Consider the following 22140-nt stretch of genomic DNA (forward strand, 5'->3'; position numbering starts at 1 on the left):
AATTAACCCATCTCCATTATTCTATGCATCACCATGTGGCTGTGGCTTACGGGCAAAGTTTTGGGATGTCTGTCTCTGGCGGCTTCTCTTGACTCTGCCTTCTTTTTCCCAGAATTCAGTTTAGTTTTCCCTACCTAGTTCTTTTTTTTTTTTTGAAAGTAATTTTATTAAATTATAAAGAGTTTCCATTTACACCCCTCCTCCCAACGCCCTCCCACTCCCCCCCTCCCTCTTCTCCTCCCTCTTTGTCCCCAAGGGCAGTCAGGGTCTCCTGCCCTGTGGGAAGTCCAAGTTCCTCCCCCCTCCCTCCAGGTCCAGGAAGGTGAGCATCCAAACAGACTGGATCCCAAAAATCCAGTATATGCAGAGGAAACCAGTCCCAGTGTCATTGTCAATGGCTTCTCAGTAAGACTGCAGGCCAGCCACATTCAGAGAATCTGGTTGGATCACATGCTCGTTCAGTCACGGTCCATCTGGCCTTGGTAAACTCTCATTAGATCCGACCCCTTGTATCAGTGGGTGATAGTATCCCTCGCAGTCCTTCGTCATTTTCTTCCTTCCATTTGGATCTTGGGGGGCTCAGTTCCGTGCTCCAACGCGGGCTCCATCTGTATCGTCATCCAACGCCAGATGAGGGATCTATGGTGATAAGCAAAATATTCATCAGTATGGTCACGGGCCAAGGCCGGTTCAGGCACCCCCTCCTCTGTCCAGAGAACAATCTGGGGATCTCTCCTTGGACCTGGGATCCCATATATAATCAAGTTTCCTGTAAACTCTAATATGACTCCCTTAGTTGAAATATATTCTTCCCTGATCCCACATTCATCCTTCCTCCCTTCCCCCCATCCCGGTCAACAGAGCTTTCTCCATTCCTCCCCTACTCCCTTCTCTCTAACCCTCTCCCCTTCCAACAACCCTCCCCCCCCCATGCACCCAAGGTTACCTGGGACTCTTGACTATTTCCTACCTCCTGGCGGATAGCTAAAAAAATCTTCATCAGGTTCGTCTTCTTATTTAGCTTCTCTAGGATCACGAATAATAGGCTCAAAGACCTTTAACTATGGTTAGAATCCACTTATGAGTGAATACATACCATATTCCTCTTTTTGGGTCTGGCTTACCCCACTCAGTAAAGCGTTTTCTATGTCCATCCATTTGCATGCAAAATTCAAGATGTCATTATTTTTTACCGCTGAGTAAAACTCTAATGTGTATATGTTCCACACCTTCTTTAACCATTCTTCTATTGAGGGGCACCTAGGCTGTTTCCAGGTTCTGGCTATTACAAATAGTGCTGCTATGAACATAGTTGAACAAATGCTTTTGTAGTATGTTTGGGCATCTCAAGGAAAGCGTCTTTAACAAATGGTGCTGGCATAACTGGATGTCAACCTGTAGAAGAATGAAAATAGATCCATATCTATCACCATGCACAAAACTCAAGTCCAAATGGATTAAAGACATCAACATCAATCTGTCCACTTTGAACCTTATAGAAGAGAAAGTGGGAAGTAGTCTACAAGATATAGGCACAGGAGTCCACTTCCTAAGTAGGACCCCAGTAGCACAGACAATAAGAGAAACAATGAATAAATGGGACCTGCTGAAACTGAGAAGCTTCTGTAAAGCAAAGGACACTGTCAGTAAGACAAAAAGGCTGCCTTCTGACTGGGAGAAGATCTTCACCAACCCCTCATCAGACAAAGGTCTGATCTCCAGAATATACAAAGAACTCAAGAAACTAGACACTAAAACTCTAATTAACCCAATTAAAAAATGGGGTACTGATCTGAACAGAGAATTCACAACAGATGAACTTCGAATGGCCAGAAGACACTTAAGGTCATGCTCAACCTCCTTAGCGATCAGGGAAATGCAAATCAAAACCACTTTGAGATACCATCTTACACCTGTCAGAATAGCTAAAGTTAAAAACACCAATGATAGCCTATGCTGGAGAGGATGTGGAATGAGGGGAACACTCATCCATTGTTGGTGAGAATGCAAACTTGTGCAGCCACTTTGGAAATCAGTGTGGCGGTTTCTCAGGAAACTGGGAGTCAACCTCCCTCAGGACCCAGCAATTCCTCTCTTGGGAATATACCCTAGAGATGCCCAAACATACTACAAAAGCATTTGTCCTACCTAGTTCTTTTCTGCCCGACTCTGCTATAGGCTCAAAGCAGTTTCTTTATTAACCAATGGTATTCACAGCATACTGTGGGGAAGCCCACATCAACTATGGGTGTAACTTCCTTGTTACTTGTTTGTTTGTTTCCGTGTTTTAAAATAAAGAATACTTTCAAAATTTGTATGTCCTCTTTGTACAGGGGCCATGTTCATCATCCTCACAGTGTTCCAATTTTAGTGTATGTACTGCCTAAGTGAGGATTTCCCTGTCATTTTCGGGAGACATAATCTCACAGCATGCTTGGGCTCTTTAATCCTTCTGTCCCCTCTTCGACCATGTTCCCTGCTAGGTGTAGTGTCGCAACCACCTCGATCAGCAAGGAAGATGCAACACCGGAGCTCTTCTTGCAAGCAGTTTATTCAGGACCTTGTTACAATAGCTTCTCTCCCGGGGCAAGCTCCTCCCAGCCCTTAAGTAGCCCTGGGCAGCCAATCCTGGAGCGCTACGTAGGCACTGTCCATAGGTCCACTTATAGGCAAGCAGCTTACGATCATCACGTGATCCTGGCCTTAGCCAAATAAGGCGGAAGCCAGGGCCGTCTTTTAGGTGCGGCTCCACGCAGCTCTCTGCAGTGTAGGAGTTGGCTGTAGATGGATCTGTTGGGTCTGGCCATCACACAAGCAATTGCTCTCCTCATTTTGACGAGTTGTGGTTTTCTGTGATCTCCACCTGTTACAGAGACAAGCTTTAATATGGGGTGAGAGGTACTCTATGGGTAAGTTTTAGGATGAGTTAGGAATTATCCTGGGCTATAAGTTAGTGGGAATAGGTTCTCCTCTGAGCTCTATGACTTCACTAGCCCCAGGAACTTGGCTAGGTTTACATAGTCCCAGACATGTTTTACCTCCTGTTGAATATTGACTAGGTCTTAAGTTCAATTAGACAGCTGTTGGCTATCCCCAAGTTATAAGTATCCACTGTGTCAGGCACATGTCGATACATAGTTAGTGTTTTGTATTCAGTTCCTATTAACGTAAAGCTAGTGTCTAAGGAAGAGGAGTATCTTTTCACCGAGGCCACGGTTGTGGCTGCATCCATCTCTAGTGAGACGTCTCTCCGCATCTCTTACGCACTTTCCAAAAGGAACATTTAGTCTTTTCCTGTTGAGTTTTGGTCAGAACATGTTTTGAAATTTTAATTATGGTCCTCTCTGTTTTCTCAAGATATCTCTAGTTCTCTGACTACTAAATACAATCTTGGGAGATCCAGCTCTGTTTTTTCCCCCTTTCAGAATGCAGAGGATTTTCTTATCATTTCTACATTATTAATCAAATAAAAAAATGCTAAGTTTTTTGTTTTTAAAAATATATAATAAGAACTTAATAAACAAAGCCTTGGCATGGGCATCTCTATACCTTCACCATGTTTACCTCAAGGCCATTTGATTCTCATTTACTTAAAAATAATGTTGGTGGATTGCCACCTACAACAGGATTGCAAGAATTGGGGGCCACACTCACCCACAGACTTCAGGAAGTTGCATCCCAAATCCTCACAACAGGGTGGAGAAAGCACATTCTGTAAAACCTGCCCAGATGGATCCAGCCTTCTTCCAGCTGCCTCAGGCCCCCGTCAGTCAGCTTGGGGGGTGCAAACACAGACTACCTTTTCCAAAGAAAAGTTCTAGGAGGCCCGTAAATGAAAGAGAAGAAGGAAGACAGCAGCGTAGAGCGCCAACAGCCAAGCGTTTTCGAGTTTGGAATTCTCGAAGTTTTGGAACAATTCCTTCTGGAAGGATCGGCGAGTTTAGTGCTTTGATCTCAAGGGCAGACCTTCCTTGGAAACCGCGCAGTTCCAAATGACTACCAGATCCGCAGGCGCCCTTCCAGTCTTGCGCTGTCTCTTCCTTCTTGTCTTCCTCCTGTTTACACAAGACTCGTTCAGAGACAGAACATTAACCTCCAGAAAAATCCAGAGCTAAAAAGAAGGACCCAGCAGAGAGACCGAGATCGGAGTTTAGAAATACTTGCCCTCTTGTGAGGGGAAAAGCCACAGTCTCCATTCTGACAAACAGTGGTCCTTGCAATGCGCCACAGAGGTTAGGACCTCTTTATTACTGCTTTTGCCTGACAAAGCCTTAAAGGTGAGGGGAGCTGTTGACCAGATCCAGCTGGGCACTCCTCAGGAAGGCAGGGAGCAGGACAAAATTAGCCAGAAAAAGGTGGATCACACAGTTCAGAAAGGTGCACGCAGACAAGTGATTACATTTTCTTTTGGCTTCAGCAATTGTCTCCTGTCTTGTGGACTCCTTCCAAAAATGCTCTAACATTTATGAGAAATATTAAGAGAAAAATCATAAACGTTAATTTACATACCACATGTATAACTAGTTAAAATTATAATTCTTTGACAAGTAAACACCCAAAATACCACCAATATTAATAATAGTAATTGAGCAATAAGCCTGACATAAAGTTATTTCTTGGCCAGAAATCATGAGAACATCAGAGACGTTCTGGCTATTAGAGCTGACATCTAGGTACTCTAAGACCTGTAGATGTACAGGCAAGTGATAGAATTTAATAATGTTGCTTTCATCATAGCAAGCACATTTGTTTTATTATGATAAGGAAGCTATTATACCAATTTAAACTTCATCATACTAACGTAAAGAATCCGGAATAAGGATATGCTTGCTGATGCAAGTTTGTAATCCCTTAATCCCTGCATATGGGATCACCAAAAGGATTGCTGTGGCTTAGAATCCAGAAGATTCCAGGCCAGCCCTCTAGACTACATCAGGAAATTAAAATTAGCCACAACCATATTCCATGCAAACAACTTGAACATGTTATCATCATAAATGTGAATAAAACTAATATGGGAAAATAAACTTATTTTCATATATATTGTCAAAATCTCCTACTGTCCAAGGCGTGTAAAATGTGTATGTTTACATACATGTCACTTTTCAAGTCCAGAGTTACCGTGTCCTTCAAGGTTCTGGGCTTAGAATGTGGTGGTCTCTCAAATGGAGGGGCAGAGAAACAAGGGGTTCCTCTTGCTCTGGGTCTCCATTCATAACTGCGCAGAACACTATCGAAGAAACTCGCAGGGAATTACACTGGAGCTTGTTTATTAGGGGCTCCTCTGGGCCTAAAATTTGCATAACTTTGGCCCTTTATGGGATTTCCAGTCATCAGTGTTGGGCATCTTCTCCTTCGGGGATCTTGCATGCTAAAAGCAGGCTCTTCAGTACACACACACACACACACACACACACACACACACACACACGCACACACGTATGCAGCATGCACGCGTGTGCACACACACACACAGGCACGCTTGCACGCACACATGCAGCACGCACCGCGCATACACCACTCACTATGCACCCCCCCACACGCATTCCAGACCCCTCCCCTGGTACTAGGATTCTGGGTCAGAGCAGAGACCCCGCGTCTGGTCATACAGACAAGCCCACCCCAGTGTTCACCATCAGCTTCCTTCAGAGCAAAGCTCTTCAGAGGTGGACCTGGGATTTCAGTGACTCTGCGCACAGGCTTTAATTACTTCTGCTTAGGGCAAGGTCCCTTTTCCACGCTTCCTAAGGGAGTCGAAGGTCTTGGTTTGCACAGGTGTAGGTGGACAGCATCGGCTTGCTGCCTTTGCAAATTCCCTCCTGCTAGCTGCTTTTCTGCGCCCTGTTAATTTGATCACCCCTTGCCCTTCTGCTCCGTCTTTGGAATCTTGTTCCCATCGATATTTCACTGTGACCTTCTAGTCCCTGACCTTTCTTATGCTTTGCTCCTCTTCAAGTGACCTTTATTTTACAACTTAATCAAATTTTAGAAAGGAGATTAAACCACCACGGTAGTGTCTTTTGGAAACTTTAACCCCTCTACAGAGTCAAAGCCAGTTACAAGTGACAGCCACAAGCAAGAGAAGCAAATAGTACTCTCTCATGGCAATAGAATTTTCTGGAAGGTATCGAGAGTTCCAGACGGAAATAGAACTTACCCAGAATGCTCAACAAATATGAAAGAAAGGAATGCTTCTAGAGGCACCGTCAGAACTAAAGGGATTAACGAAGATGGTGTGGCAGTCAGTCCTGCAAGGGGCGGGGGACGTTACCGTCTCTAAGACTGAACGGAGATGGGTGATAACATTACCAGTACCTACAGGAGGGACGCCTGGCAGGAGCTGTCGCTACCGAGAAGGGTGGATACTGACTTGGAGGAAGAGAAGTGGGAAGTGAAGTCTTATTTCTGGGTTAACATTTCCCAGAGATACTTTCACTTCCTTGTTTAAGGTAGCGATGTTCACAGCAACTGGGGTTGGAGCCCAATGGTGCCTGTTGTCAGCAGAAGAACAATGGGCAAAATTTTTCTAGTCCTAAAGGACGAGGACTAGCCTTGGTAGGAATAGAGAAGAGACTGAAGACAGGAGTGTTCAGAGACGTAAGCCAGTGTCAGAAAGACAACTATTACTTCTCTCATTTGTACTTCCTAGATTTTTATGATCCATAAAGCCATATAGGTTTATATGAAATGAAAGTAGAATGTAAGTGTCTGGAGGAGGAAAGGGGCCAAAAAGTGGGGAGGGTTGACAAAGTGGGGAGGGTTGACAAAGAGCAGGTAGGGCCTTGGTGCTCCATGTATGATGTATGCATGTGTGAATGTGTCCTTATGTCATACGGTACTGTGTGACATGAATATATATTGTGAGACCTGGGTTGTAGGAGCAGACCACTTGGCTGCTTGTTTGTTTCCTGGTCACCCTGACCTCCCAAAATAATCACACATAAACTGTATTAATTAAATCACTGCTTGGCCCATTAGCTCTAACTTCTTATTGGCTAACTCTTATATCTTAGTTTAACCCATTTCTAGTAATCTGTGTATCACCACTTGGCAGTGGCTTACCGGGTTAAGTTCCAGGCATCTGTGTCCGGTGGAGCTACATGGCTTCTCCTGACCCTGCCCTTCTTTCTCCCAGCATTCGGTTTAGTTTTCCCGGTCTACCTAAGTTCTGCCCTATCAACAGGCCAAGGAAGTTTATTAATCAATGGTGCAGAGGAAAATCCCACATGACTGGGTGGTGGATACTTGGGCTCTCTTCTCAACCTTTGGGTGGCCTTCCAGTAGAAGTCAGGAGATGGAAGAAGCAGAGTAGGGAGAATGCCTTGGTGAGATTCTGGAGCCCCCAACAGAACAGTAAGGGAAATTCCAGGGACTAGATTTTGGGAAGGGGTGAGAGGGCTAAATGGAACACAAGCGGCGTCAGAAGGAGGCTAGCGTGACTGTCAACCCAACAAGAGCTACCAGTCTCCAGAAGGGCAGGGAATGGCTGTTTTCATAAATCTCACCTCCTTAAGTTTTCCTGATGGCATTTTGTGATGACAAGTTTGTCTTCCTTGTTCCTAGTATCTCCATGTCTTGGCTCAAATTCTTTGTGAGGTTTTATTGACCATGAGTCTTCTAGTCTTCAGCCTTGTCAGGCATTCCTGTGATCTGTGGCTTAGATTAGATAGCCCGGTTTGGCTATAGGGGCCTTCTCACTTTGGTAAGAGTCAGTTTCAGACGGGGGAGCTTGCTAGGCAGGTACTCTAAAAGGCGTTGGCTACTTACACGCGAGTCAAACAGCCATCTTACACATTCCACACATCCTCGGAAGACTTGGGTTTCTCCTTCCTCCTTAGCACAGAGGAACCTGGTTCGTTTCTGGCATGGTCCACTAAGGGTCAGCCGTGCAAGCATTGTGAAGTCCTGAGGAAGTGAGAGAAACAGTACCCAGTGAGAGTGTGCAAGCCGTGCATGGTGAGCATTCAGGCGGTAGTCACTGTGCTAAAATGGTAATGATGATCCCGAGGACACTGCAAAGGGGCCTCTTTGGTCTTAACTTCATGAAAAAACTTCTTCTATTATGGAAACACTGTGTAACCTTTCAAATTTTGTCTACAACGAGCCATCCAAGAAACCGTGTTTTAAAACCTTTTCAAAAAAGAATTTGTGTGTGTGTGTGTGTATGTGCGTGTGTGGGTGGGTGGGTGGGTGTGGGTGTGTGGGTGTGATAGGTGTGATGGGTGTAAGAGAATGGATGTTCTAAAGTTGGAGACATCACCTGTTGTGAGCTACCTGCTGGGGGTGACGTGAGTAGAGCCCCAGCCCTCTGAGCTGTCTGTCTAGCCCTTGAGAAGCCAAGTTTTAGCTGGCTCCAAGTCTAGCATTTAGGGAAAGGTGTGGAGCTAACCGGGTCTTTAAGGATGCTTGCAGGGGCACATCTATAAAGAAATACCAAATAGAGTGAAGAAAACAGATAACAGGCTTCAAAAATCCAGCCACTTAGGAAGAACACAATACTCTTGAAACATAAAGCTGGAGCCGTGTTAGTTGTGAGAGAAAATATTTTATACACGAGCATATCTATTCAAGAAAAAAAGACATGAAAACTTAAATAATTTTCATCAAATGACTTGAGCAGGCCTGTTTTGGTTGATGCGCCTCTTACAAAGATAGAACAGGAATTTTGCAAACTCTAAGAAATGGTCCCTGGCCAGCAGCATCTCCGCTGCCTAGAAGACAGGAAAGTTTGAGACTGTCTGCCTTGGGATAACCCAGTGGACCTGCTAAAGCACAGAACATGGTCGGCTAAGCAGATGGTGGGTGGTGCCCAGGTGTGTGTGATTACTGGAGAAAAACGCGACATAGAAAGCAGTCTTTGTTCAATGATTGGCAAGCGCATCAGGGAAATTCTGGATCACTGGCAGAACACGCGTCACATTGTTCCTTAGGAGGAACCATCAGCAAATACTGCCGGGTTCCCGTATCTGTGAATTCTACCATTTGCAGCTGAAAAATACTTTACAGTTCATCTTAACTGAACATGTACAGGAATGTATTTGTGTTCTAGTGGCTGTTATACACCATTGAGAGATTGCTTAAATGCATTTAAGAAGGTCTTCATGAGGCACCTGCCAATCATGCCATTTCATATAAAGGACTTGAGTATCAGTGGGTTTTGGCATCATTAGGGTTCCTAAAGTCAATCTCCTCACTGCCAGAGAGCAACTATGCAAAGGTTTGAAGTGAGGCTCTGTCGTGTCTGGTGTTACTTGCCTTGGTAGAAAGACTCATGGAATCTTTTATAAATGATTAAAGTTGAAATAACCTCAAGAGCTCAGAGTCTGTTTCAAATTAAAAGCCAAGACTGTGTCTCACACAGGTAAGTCATCACTACAATTGATGGGTCTAAAAACTGATTTCCTATCAAAGGATTAAACAGTTCTGTTTATAATTTAGTGTTATTTGAGAATCTTTTATTGTAAGGAGAACAGGCTACTTTCTGTGCTGTAATCTATAAGCCCCAGAGGGTTAGCAGTTATAAAAGCACCCAGCCTGTGACATGGTTCCAGAGGCACCAGAACACTGGGGTTCCCGCTGTGACACCAGGAGTTACCGTGTCATCTGCGACTGAACTCACGTTGCAGCATTAGTGAGAGTCGCCTCTCGGAAATCATCGTGAGGAGCCACGACGCTCGTTTCCTTCCTTTCCTAGTTGAACTGGTCTCTGTACATCATTCTCTGCCATTATGTGCCACGTCCTTGGAATCAGAATGAAGACACCAAGTGAAGCACCTGCGAGGGATCCGGAAGGCGGTCACGGTCGCTGCATCTTCAGCAGGAATAACGGGGGAAAAAAAGCAGAGGAACATCCGCCTTCCCTCCTTCCAACCGTGAGCACCACCGTCTTCCGTGTTCTCCATACGCCAGCAGCCAATCAGATCCTTCCAAGTGTGTGCACTGCTGTCTTCTGTGTTCTCCATACCCCAGCGGCCATTCACACGCTTCTCACAGCGCACCATAGTTACTCACACCTGTGTCAGTGCAGCACACATGCTCACCTGATAAACATTTCCTGAAGGAGCACCATCCGTTGTCTGGTAGCACGAGTTTGTTGCTGTGGTTTTTGGAACCGGATAGCTCTTTGTGATAATACTATCACACATTGTCATGTTAATACATGATGATTGTGTGATTTTCCTCAAGTTCTGAAAGATTTCTCGTGTGTAATAATTTGGGCTCCTACTCTAGTTCTAAGATTAGAACAGATTATTCCCGGGGAAGAAACAGCAGCCCATGTGAGAGACTCCCTTGAGGCACAGAACTGATGGGTATGGAGTATAGATATACAGGTTTTTCATTCTCCAGTCCGTTCTTTAATGAGTTAAATACATAGCAAGAACAAGGCTGTTGGAATATACTTTCTCTTTTTCTGCCTTTCCGGGTGTAGTCTTAGCAAATGAGAACAGATTTTCTTTTGAAGGTATAGCTAGAGGCAGGACGAAGGTTGAAAATGATCAAAGTCTGGCAGTGTTCGGGTACATTGCCCTGGGCTCTGTGGCTTCAGCAAGGTGGAGTAATGTATTCCTTCTCAGTGGAGGCTTCTTTTACTGGCTTCCAGGCCCTTTTAATTAATCCAAGTAGTCCAGGCACCGTAACAAGAATGTGTACTCTTTATAAAATGATGTGGTCGTGTTCGTTTTCTAAGTCTTGCGTTACGTTCTGTTCCCCCTCCTTATATGTCACTCGCTGGAAGAGGACCCGCAAAACCCACCTTGTAAGGTCAGGGGCACCGTGCCTGTCCTAAACAGTCATGGGTATGTACTTCCTATTGCCAGAACATCGGAGATACTTTCTTAAGGTTCCTGAGATTCCGAGCTGATTCCATATAAGCTAAAGTAAAAGAACATAATAAATGAAGAAAGTGGACCGCAGTTTAGTTAAGAGTATAAAGTAAGACAAAAATAAACGGAACATAACTCAAGGGCTCCTTTGCGCTGCCCCCAAGTCCTGCACAGAGCGGCTTGGTATAAATATTGCTCCATCATGCCCGGTGATACAATAGATTACGTTTCTGAAGAATTTTGTATATAGTTGGAGATACCACTGAGTGTTTATTTTTAAGCCCCTTTATTACTTACATCAAATTCACTGACCACGAAACATATTAGATACTGCAGTGTTCTTTTTGGTGAAGAAAGAGAACACTAAGCAGAAGTGTCCTCTGTTTCAAAGATCCACATTGCCCTTCGGGTCCTGACAAGTCATGTCTTGGACCTCCTTTTTGATATAAGACAGTTTGTTTGGTAGTTTGGGTCAGGTATGAACAAGTAAATGGATTTATCATGGGGTCATTAGCAGCTCAGAATCACGGGGGAGGGGGAAGGCTATTGGTAAGCTTTGGGGTCCAAAGGCCACCAAAAAGCTACTGAAAGGGGGCAGAAGTGGGGAGCCAAGCGATGCCGCCATGGCCAGAAAGCCAGGGTGTAGGAAGTCCATAAAACAGCACAGTCCTCTGGAGACTAGCCTGAAGTCGGAGATGCCAAGAGGCGGCAGAATGTGACTGTTTAGCTTCCAAGAGAACGCGGTAACGAACACACAGCCTGTTTTCCTCATGGGTTTCCGTAGCATGGATACAAAGAGCGCCCATTTTCTGACACGATAAATCTGCCACGCGAATTCTCCTGGACTGTGTAATGTTTTCTCTGGGCGACAAGCCCAAGAGTGAGATTTCACGGACTGAGGACATACCTTTTCGGATTCAGTATTATCAGAATATTATTCACCGAAATGTCTCCATTGGTCTAAGATAAAAACCATTTTATATTTATGTATGCCATCACTATAAAATACGAACAGGTTACTTCTGTTTTTAAGGCAGGGCTAATACAGGGCTAATACTTAAAAGCACATAGTATATTTCATTTATTTCTAACCATTTTTTCTAACAATACTGAAGTAGTATATTAAATAAGATAAGCCAGTAGGACTAAAATTATTTTCTTTTATAAAAGTGGGTGGTACCGGGGGCTGTAGAGAGAACACAGGTTTGTAGGGGCTGAGGGCATCTATAGTAGGTATTTGTTTAAAGAGTAGAATTTTACAAGATGAAAAATGTCTGGAGATTGGTGGATAATAATATAAGTGTTTCTCATGGCACCACTAAATGCTTCAGATGCTAACTTTCTGTTACGTGGTATGTTTTAGTCATAATTAAACTTTAAAACAAAATCATGACTCAGAGGCATTATCTATTTCTGTCATATTTTAAGGCTGGCAAAGAAGTTAACCTGAATTCCAGATTGTCCCCATGTTGATTCATTTCCTGAATCTTTATGGCCCAAGGCCGTGGGTGAATTTCTCTTCTCTTTTTCATCCCTGTGTTATGACAGGTGTTGATTTCATGAGGAAATCCTGTGAGGCGCCATCCCTAAATCGACCCTTGGCATCTTGTATAGAAGCTATTTCATGGCCAGGTTCCGGATTCTTTATTAATCGGCCCAAAGTCAAACAAATCGTGCTGGTAACCTGCAAACCCCACTGTAATTGGGTTTGCGGCGCACAATGCAATTTCTTTGCTGAAATCTGCGTGGAGAGGAGCCAGCCTGATGCTGTTCCGTGATGCATTCCCATCGTCAAATCGCTGGCTGGAGCCAACCTTTGCCTCACTCGCGGCCTCATAAACCTTAATAGCAACTTTCCCATTATTGGGCGACAGGCGGAGAATGACAGAAAGCCATGAGATTGCTTTAGCTTTCAAGGTTCCCTTATTTCCGTGTGTCTTAGACACACAGAACGAGAGGAGCCTGGGAGTCACGGGCTTTCAACCCTTTCCAGGCTGAGTCTTTAAAGTTCATCCCAGACAGTGAGGAAAGAGACATCCTCTTGCCCCGCCCACCCCGGGGAACTTTCCCTGGGTCTGACTGTTCTTGCCGCTAGGACCTAGGAGTGAGCCCAGTGTCATTTGCTGCCCCTCTGCCCTCCCCTGTCACCCTTTCGGCTTACATCATTAGTGACGATGAGAACCAGCATCATCTTTCTTCTCTGGGGCGTTAATGGATGTGAGCCTGCTTGTTCCGTTTCTCAGCATCTTTGCTGGGCAGCTCTCTTCTAACTTGCCTCATAAATTTCGTTTGCCAAGTCCCTTAATTATCTTTCCAAGGCTTCTCTGGTTCTCTACGACGCGTGGCTCCGTTTCTAAATCATTTATAGGTTAATAGGTGAATGACTCATCCTTCCACAGAATGCGTCTTAAGAGACTATTAAGCCGCTTCCTAAATCTTCATGGTCTTGCTGGAAGAAAGAGAAACCGGCACTCTCGCGACTTCTGCAAAGCTCTCAGTTCCAGCGCAGAAGATGGGCTATTCTGCAGCTCTTCCATCTGTATGGGAAAGAAAGGGGAACCGGTGCTCTATAAATATGTGCCGAGGACTGAGCAAAGTGGAGAAAGCTAGGTGGCTTTACTGCGTATCAAAGACATTTGCTATTCACTTATTTTACTTTGCTTGAGACAGAATCTCAAACTCTCTGTGTCGAGCAGGCTGGCCTTGAACTTACAGATCTCCACCTGCCTCTGCCCGCTGGGTGCTTGAATTCAAGGTGTGTGTCACCGCAGCCAGCCTTTATTTATTTCATTTTTAAAGAGCTCCATTATAAATGCTTATAATCACATTACTTTTAAATATCAGGATTTAACAATTTAGTGAGCATACATCCATGGATATTCTAATATTTGCTTTCATGTGCTGAAATGTAACATATCATTGTTATGATCTGCCATATTTTAAGTCCTGTTCTGTATCTACGCTTACCTTCAGCTACTCTCATTCTTGCCACCAGAAAGTACTGTATTTATCCTATGGACATCTTATGAACAATTAAATATGTATTTAATGGCTTGCAACTGCTGTGAAAATTATTCTATAGCCTTTTGTGCTTCTTGCTTTTCTCACTAAAGGGGTCTTTATAGAAATTTATTTCAGGAAGATCCGTGGCTTTGACTAACTTGTTTTCACGGATACGCAAGGGAATGGATTTCGCTCCATGTGTGGGTGCAGCATTCTTAGGCTCTGTATCAGATGATACCTTGAGAATGAGGCCCCTGTTGCTGCTGAGTCAACAGAAGTATGGACAGAAGATGAAGCTGTGTTCATAAAGCCAAAAATCGACGAATCACACCGACGTCAATGATGGAGGAGAGTTATCTGTCTATTGTGTTATTTTCATTGGTCAATAAAGAGACTGCCTTGACCCCTTGATAGGACAGAAAATTAGGTAGGCGGAGTAAACAGAACAGAATGCTGGGAAGAGGGCTGTGAGCCAGATGCCATGGAGCCAGCCACCAGGTCAGACATGCTGAATCTTTTCTGGTAAGCCACCACCTCGTGGTGCTACAGATTATTAGAAATGGGTTAATATCAAGATATGAGAGTTAGTCAGTAACTAACTCTCTAGAGATAATGGGCCAGGCAGTGCTTAAATGAATACAATTTGTGTGTTGTTATTTCTGGGACTAAGCTAGCCATGCAGGAGCTGGGCGGGATGAAAAGCAGGCCTGCCCGTAGCTCCTTTCTACATGTCAACGTAAGGGAGGACTAAAAAGTTAAAGCAGGAAGCGATCAGTTAGCAAATAGAACACAAAGGAATATTTAAAAAGTGAAGCCTAGAACCTGGTTCTATGGTGAAAAATCAACAAGACAGACAAAATGCTGACCAGACCTGTGAACGGATAAAAGAACGAGTTCAGCTCCATGGTTCAGGATCGGGAACTTTGGGAGAGAACTGCTCAAAAATGAAAGAGTTTGTCTAACTGCCCATAAATAAACTTGAAACAGAAAACCTAAATAGATAAATTAACGGAAAGTAATAGAAAAGTCAGAATTCTCCACCATGAGATCCAGGAGAGGCCTAGAGTTATTAAACTTTAAAGAGCAATTAATTCTGATTATCTTAAAGCAAAATTTAAAAACCTTTCCAAGTTCTCTATGTTTATTAAAATCAGGCAAATTTTGCTTTAAAGAACAAAATTCCCAGCAAATCTCTATCTTAGCCTGTAAGTTTCTGTCTCACCTGGTCCCTCAGTCATTCAGTCCCAAAGAAACATATAGAGATTTATAACAATTATAAACGGTTTGGCCTGTTAGCTCAGGCTTATTATTAACTAACTCTTACAATTTAAATTAACTCATAATTCTTGTCTGTGTTAGCCACGTGGCTTGGTACCTTTTATCAGTGAGGCATTCTCATCTTTCTTCCTCTGCATCTGGCTGGTGACTGTCTCTGCCTTTCCTCTTCCCAGAATTCTCTTAGTCTGGTCACCCCACCTATACTTCCTGTCTGGTTATTGGCCAATCAGCATTTTATTAAAGCAATATGAGTGACAAATTTTCACAGTGTACAAGAACATTCCCCACAGCATTAGCCTGTTTGACCCATGATTAAAAAAAAATAACCACCTTAGTATATGTATTTCATAGGGAACAAAATGTCTTCCCCTATGTTAGTGGACAAGAGGTCCAAGATGAAGGTGGCACATGTTTGGTATCTGGAGAGGGTGCCTTCTTGCTTTGTCCCCACGTGGTGGCTGGACAAGCAGACAACTTGGAGTTTCATTTGTCAGGTACCAACGCCCTGCATGAAGTCTCTGTCCTTGGGACATACTCATCTCTGAAAGGGCTCATCTCTTCACAATATGCCTTCAGGTTAGGATCCAACATCTGAATGCTGTGATTGCATGTATGTGCAGAACACAGCATTTGTTTGGCCACCTCTGAACATATTCTGAGTGAAATACATGCGGAATAATAGGGTCGTTCCTTAAAGAACACATTATGAGCAAATGACTCTATTTTGCTACAAGAGAAAAGCTTAGCATTAGGAAATCCACTAATATAAAGCATCATTTTGAAGGAACAAAGAAAAAAATCATGTCATCCTCTCCAAAGATTTAAAGTAATTGGACAAGCCAAGACTAGGTCCATGGGGAAAAAAATGATAGGTGCTTTCTGAACGAGACTCTCTATATAAATATATTGTATATGTGATATAAATACATTTATATGTTTATATATCTATAATATATTTTATATATTATAATACACATTTATAATATATAATTTATATATAATATTGTGACATATCTGATATATTGATATCTATATATATGACAAGATGATGAACTAGTAAGTAAATAAAAAATGTAGTACTGGGGGAAAAAATCAACAAACACACAGACCACTAGCCAGTATTTTGAATAAATAAAATAAACTCAAACACATATGCACAGGCACACACACATGCATGTGTCTTGTTACAAGTGAGACAGTATGCCTAAGGCAGTAGGTAATGAATTTAAGTAAGACAAAGTAGAGGTATAGAAGTTGAAGAAGGAAGAAAAGCTTCCCACAGATAATTTGACCACAAGCTTGTCAACCCTAGTGGTAACAACAGCAACAGCAACAACAACAACACAAACAAAAACAACCCTAAGAACTCCTGAGGAGTTTTTTTAGCTGCTGGACTTTCCTAGAAACAAACAACCAAGAAAATAATTCTGTAAATAGATGTATATTCTGGGTCCAGCAACATTCAATTTTCTAGTTTCCAGAAAAGCATGGTTTTTGGAGTAGTTCTCAGGAGATGCTGGTGAGAAAAGTATTTGTTCAGTTCTTGTGTATGTCTGGGGTCAGATCAATTGGATCTAAGACACTTTAATTCCTTCCTTCCTTCCTTCCTTCCTTCCTTCCTTCCTTCCTTCCTTCCTTTCTTCCTTCCTTCCTTCCTTCCTTCCTTCCTTCCTCCCCTCCTTCCTCCTGGATAAAGAGAATCAAAACATTCCCACCAAAGATCTAGAAGGTGGGGAAATTGAGCGATTTTAATTCTTTGTCCTAATCACAATTTTTTTGATAGGAAAGACTCATATTTGGTATTTTTTTTATAAGGAGGACTTTTTCCGGGGACATAGTGTGGAATAGGCCAAGAATGGACACCTCTATGGGAAACCGGCTGAAGCATTTCCTGGGCCAGTAGACATGTGGAAACCTACAGGTAGGTAACTTACTGTGTTTGGCTTACTGAGGGTAGGATTCCTGGCTGAAACAGACCATCTTTTGTAAACAAGGCTGGCACTACACTGAGATGCTTCTCTCAGTTTGTAAGGTAGAGGCACGGCTTCCGGTACCGCTTCTCCCCCTGCCCCCACACCCACACCTCTGGCATAGGATATGGACGAGTGTTTGACTTTGGAGTGAAATTGGCTTGCGTGGGATCCACTGCGCCCTCCACTTCTGAGGACCAATGTCTGCAAAATCAAAACCTCAGAGCCTGCGGCCAAAGTCCCTATAATCCCCTGAGCTGTCAGGCTGGAAGTGGTGTTATTTTGACTGACAGGAAACTGAGATTTAACTACTTTAGTGAATTGATTGAGGTCACCAGCTCCGTGAGCGCATGCTCTGACCTACCCTCCCCTCCTGTGCTGGCCGCTCCTGTCCTGCCTTAACCTTCCCACACGAACTGGCGGGTGCTGGTTAATTCTGGTGCTTTGGGGGAGAAGGTTGGCAAACACCCTTCTCCAGCTTGGTCCTGCTTCTCTGGCTCCCCTCCTTCCAACCCTGATCAGGTACTTCTCACTCCAACTAAGTCTTTCAGCTCTGATGGGCATACCGTTCACTGATTTATCGCTCTGATTTAATACCTTCCTAAGTAAAACATCATGGCTAATATCCCTTCGCTGCTCTCTGAATAAATTATCGTGAGCTACCTCTCCACTGCCCGTGAGGCAGGCTGCTGCAGAAAGCGACTCAGGAGGAGCTCCGGGACTGGCTTATGATTGAAGATGAGAGGTCACTTGCTGTCCCCAGAGAGAGCATCAAGACTGGCGACTAATCATTTCCCAGCTCCTCACCTGCGTTAGAGTCAGGGCATGGGGAGGAGGGGTGCTTGTTAGACCACAGATTCCTGTAGCTGTGAGGGGTAGGACCTGCAGACTTTTCTCAGGCATCCTTGATGAAATAGGAAGAGGCTGACCTTCCATGTGACCTTGAACCAAGCCGACTGTGACGTTCTTGAAGGTAGTTTTGTCAGAAAACACCTTCAGGACTGGTTGTCTTTTCACAGAAATGGATGTGAAAGAGGCCCAAGTAATAGTCATGCTTTTAATTTTACTGTGGTACTTGGGCACGCTCGCACACACACACACACACACACACACACACACACACACCATCACTATCATCCTCGACATAAACCACGCATGTGTGCTTTTCCAACATAAACTCATGAACATATATTCTTTTCTTGCCATGTGATCCTGGCATTCACTGCAAGAGTCCCGTTCCTTCCTAGCCTGTTGAACAAGGAGCTGAGCACCGCTGAATCCGCTCTTGCTCTAATGGGCCCTGCACCCGCGCACGCGTGTTAGCTGACAGAACAGCATGGATGTATCATAGGGCAAGCTGCGGACGTTGCTTGGTGGGTGCGGGGAAGGGTGATCTCCACGTGTCCCGGGGCTAAGTGTTCTCTGAGCAGGTGGCATGCTTCAGTGCAGTCTGGCAGGTGTGGGGTTTTAAAAAGACTCCTGCTGCCAAGAGCAGAGTCCTGCTGCCGACAGAGGACATAAGCAGAAAACTCTCGCCCTGCTGCGCTCACCGACCAATACCCTCTCTTCTCCTCCACCTTAAACATTGGTCCATGGCCAAACGTTTGGTGGCTGCTGTTTCAGATGAGAAAGTTGAAGACTACCCACAAATCAGTGCCATGACAGCCGGGGAGCAAACACTGGCTCACTTCAAAACACAGCGCCATTTCTTCATGGCAGCTTTTCCAAATAGATAACATTGCCCCTTTAGTGACTTCTGCTGTAGAGCTTTTGTCGTTTTCCGTAATTTTCATGTTTCCCTCTTTTTACCCCTCCTGAGCTCCTGGGTAGATGTTTCAATAAAACACCTCAATGCAGAAGAAGGTACAATTCCTTCTTTGTCTGCCAATGGAAATCTATCGCTTCAAGGCAAACACGTGGTGGGGGCGAGCAGGCGGGTTCCTGCAAGCTTGCAGGGAAGCCTTCATTGTGTTTTCTGGCTTTTTAGAGCATGGTCTCCATGCCCCTAGCCCACACATGGGACTGGTAGTTTCTTATTCAGAATGCCAGCATAAGGGGTTACAGGACTATACAGTGGTCCTCAAAGACAATGTTTGCTTTTGTCCTTGTAGCTAAGGGTACCACTCACTCATAACAAAAAAATACAGAGGCAGCTCATGAAAGAGCTGAATTTACTATAGCTTGTCCAAGAAATACTTTTGCAGAACTTAAGTGTCCATTTTTAGATGCTTTACAGAAATTATCCATAGTTCATAATTCTACAGGAGTGGTTTGAAGACCTCATCTTTTGGCTGTTGTAGTCCAGAAGGGAACCCAGACATAGGGAGCAAAGGGAGTCACTGTTGAATATAAAATACTGAGTCTGTTGTTCCAGAATCGCAAAGTCTCCTTGTGAATGATGATTTAATGGGGGAAAGATGCAGCCCTGCTTCCCATTTCTGTGGGAAGGGAATTCACTTTTCCCACAGCCATAAATTCCAGGTCGAGCGCTGTATGTTACAGGGACATAAAGACCTAACAGAAGGAGCCAGAAGGATGAAGCGCTACAAGTTGGAGGTTTTAGTATCTAAGCAACGCTCGCACGGGGCTCCTTTAATAAGAACTGTGAACTCGAAGCTGAAGTCTGCGGGGAGTTGCAGCAGCGAGGCGCGCTGTCTGATCGGAGAGTCTGATGTTGGCGAACAGGTGACAGCCCCTTCGATAGCACTCAGGAAGCCTGGTGACACAAATCGCCTTTCCAGCAGCGCCAGCTCCATCTTCTCCGTGTCCCGAATGGCCAGAGAAGTCCCAGAAGACATTTAGTAAAACCACAAAAGCCCAAGCCTTAGAACGGACAGGGAATGCTTTCTCTCTAACCTACTTGCCTGGAGGAGAATGGAAAGTTCCGTTCTGATTCTATCAAAAGTGATGGACTGCTTTGATCCCGGGCTCATCTTTAGAACTCCTGCCGCCCTATCCATCATTTCTGGAACCAGCACTAAAATTAGTTACGACACGCTAATGTTCCCCAGTCACACGGTGGAAATTAACGTCGGTTACTTACGCCAGCGTAAGTCAAGCAGATAAAAGAGATGCGGATGTCTCACTCGGAGGGACTCTTTGTTTTTCACAGCGTTTCAATTTTCTGAGATGAGGAAATAAAACACACGAAACACCAGCATTCTTGGCCACAGTTGTCACTAATGAGCCCTGAGAAGAATTATCTATGAGGCTGTAGGATAAATAGACATTATTACACATGCTAATTGTGGTTGCGGTGCTCACAGGATTTAAGGAAATGTTTTGCTTTTGGGGTGACCTCTGAGAAATCTAACATCTCTCTTACTTTTACTGTAAAAGGGACTTGACCAATGACTCTTTAGAATTTGGGAACCAATTACTTTCACAGCAACATATTCCGCTTCGTAAGACCGACAGCGCTAGAATATTGTGAAGAAACCAATCCAGCGTAAGGTCCGATTCCTTGGTTTCCCCAGCAATTTGTTTCTTTGCTCTCTGCAGCGCACGTGGGTGTGTGTGTGTGTGGCAGGGTGCGGTTGTGACGCCATCAGGAATGTGTGCATTCCCTTCGACGGTGAGAACAGACTGGGCCATTGTCTAAGCAGGGGCAACCCTGGAGCAGGAGACAGCTTCCTAACTCGTGAGCTGCAGGTTGAGATTATGATGTAAATAACTTAAAACAAGGTGGGAGCCCATCAGGAAGTGTTTTTCAGTATTCTGGTGATGAAGTCCATTTGGAACTTTCTGGAAATGTCACATTCTCCTCTGCTAGATAGCAAAGAGGACTAGTTGGCATAGGTTAAGTCACAAGAGGAAACACCTCTGGGTAGCTCCCTAAAGCCACCTGACTTTAGTGTCTCACTAGTATTTATATACCAGCTTCTGTGACCTTCCAGTCCGTTCCCATGGGTGCTGTTTCCTGCCACCAGGACTTTCTGTATGCTATCTCCTTTTATTAAAGTATGCCCTGGCTCTGGTAGTTTACTACAATGTGAAGGATTCTTTAGTTTTTTTAAAAAACGCCTTTCAAGCTCCCTAAGGGATCTTGGATCATAGATGCATTTCCTATTTGGAACAGTAGTATCTAAATCTCTTCTTGACCATATGTGACCCAATGAGTAGAATGATGTTTGCTTTGACTCCCCTGTGGTATCTCTGACATTGTATTTAAAGTAGGGCCCCCACAGAAAGGATCAAGAAGTGGGTAACTTTACCTGCAAGCCAATAGAGCCTAACCCACTAGCACAACCGTTAACCCTGGGGAAGCTAGTGTGCCAGCTGAGGAGGGTGTTCCAGTCGTTGGAATTCTACACAGAAATGAATGAAAGCAAGTAGGAAATGCACCCAGAAATCAGACTCGATGCAGAGGAGGAACGGGGTAGCAGAGGGCTTACAAAGGCAGAGTGGGGGCCACATTGCCTCCAGTTTGGGCTCTGAGAAGGAGTTTGAACATTTTATTCCAGGCAGTGAGGAGCCTTTGGAAGCCTATCAGGCGGCAGCTGGGTACCAATCCTGTCTGTGTCTCAGATTTGACTTTGGCAGTAACGCGGCAAACAGTGAAACTGAACGCAGGGATGCGAGCAACGTGTTCATGGCTTTCCCCTAGTTGCACACTAACCCATTTTTTTTTTTTTTGGTCTTGACACACATCCTTTTCGTGCGAGAAAATCCGTAAGCCTAAAGCAGCAGCTCTTTCTCCTATCTTGATGTCTGAATGGGGATTTTGCTACTGTGGAAAAGGGGGAAGGGTCCACCACCCTATGCCACATACCAGTGCCACCGTCATTATCGTGAGATTACGTAACAGAAGTAATGGATTATAAACATGGCACTGTACAATTCGGACATTCTTAGACAGAGCTTTACAAACCCGGCCAGCGAAGTAGCGTAGGAAATCCAGGTTAAAAACCAAGCTGCAAAGTCACAGGTCAGCAGGTCAAGTCAGCTCATTCTGGGAAGATGACCATCAAATTCTTAGAAATACCAAGTGTGGACACCTATAATCTAACTTGAGACAATTAGGTACTTTGCAATCAATATCCTCTACAAGTCAGCGGCGTGGTGAT

The 22140-nt window shown here is 44.3% G+C and overlaps 1 long non-coding RNA gene and 1 other non-coding gene across 2 annotated transcripts; both read right to left on the reverse strand.

Moving 5' to 3' along the window:
* Nucleotides 1–2288: 2288 nt before the first annotated feature.
* LOC125414253 (U6 spliceosomal RNA) lies at nt 2289–2395 on the reverse strand. Its single transcript, XR_007236210.3, has one exon. It is a non-coding gene; the product is annotated as a U6 spliceosomal RNA (small nuclear RNA).
* A 138-nt stretch (nt 2396–2533) lies between these two features.
* On the reverse strand, nt 2534–4477 carry LOC146889400 (uncharacterized). The gene is made up of 2 exons (XR_015736834.1): nt 3655–4477; nt 2534–2863 (listed from the first exon to the last, which is right to left on the reverse strand). It is a non-coding gene; the product is annotated as an uncharacterized LOC146889400 (long non-coding RNA).
* Between the last annotated feature and the right edge of the window lie 17663 nt (nt 4478–22140).

The sequence above is a fragment of the Myodes glareolus genome, chromosome 27 (assembly GCF_982192425.1).
Source record: "Myodes glareolus chromosome 27, mMyoGla1.1, whole genome shotgun sequence".
NCBI classification, from domain to species: Eukaryota; Metazoa; Chordata; class Mammalia; order Rodentia; family Cricetidae; genus Myodes; species Myodes glareolus.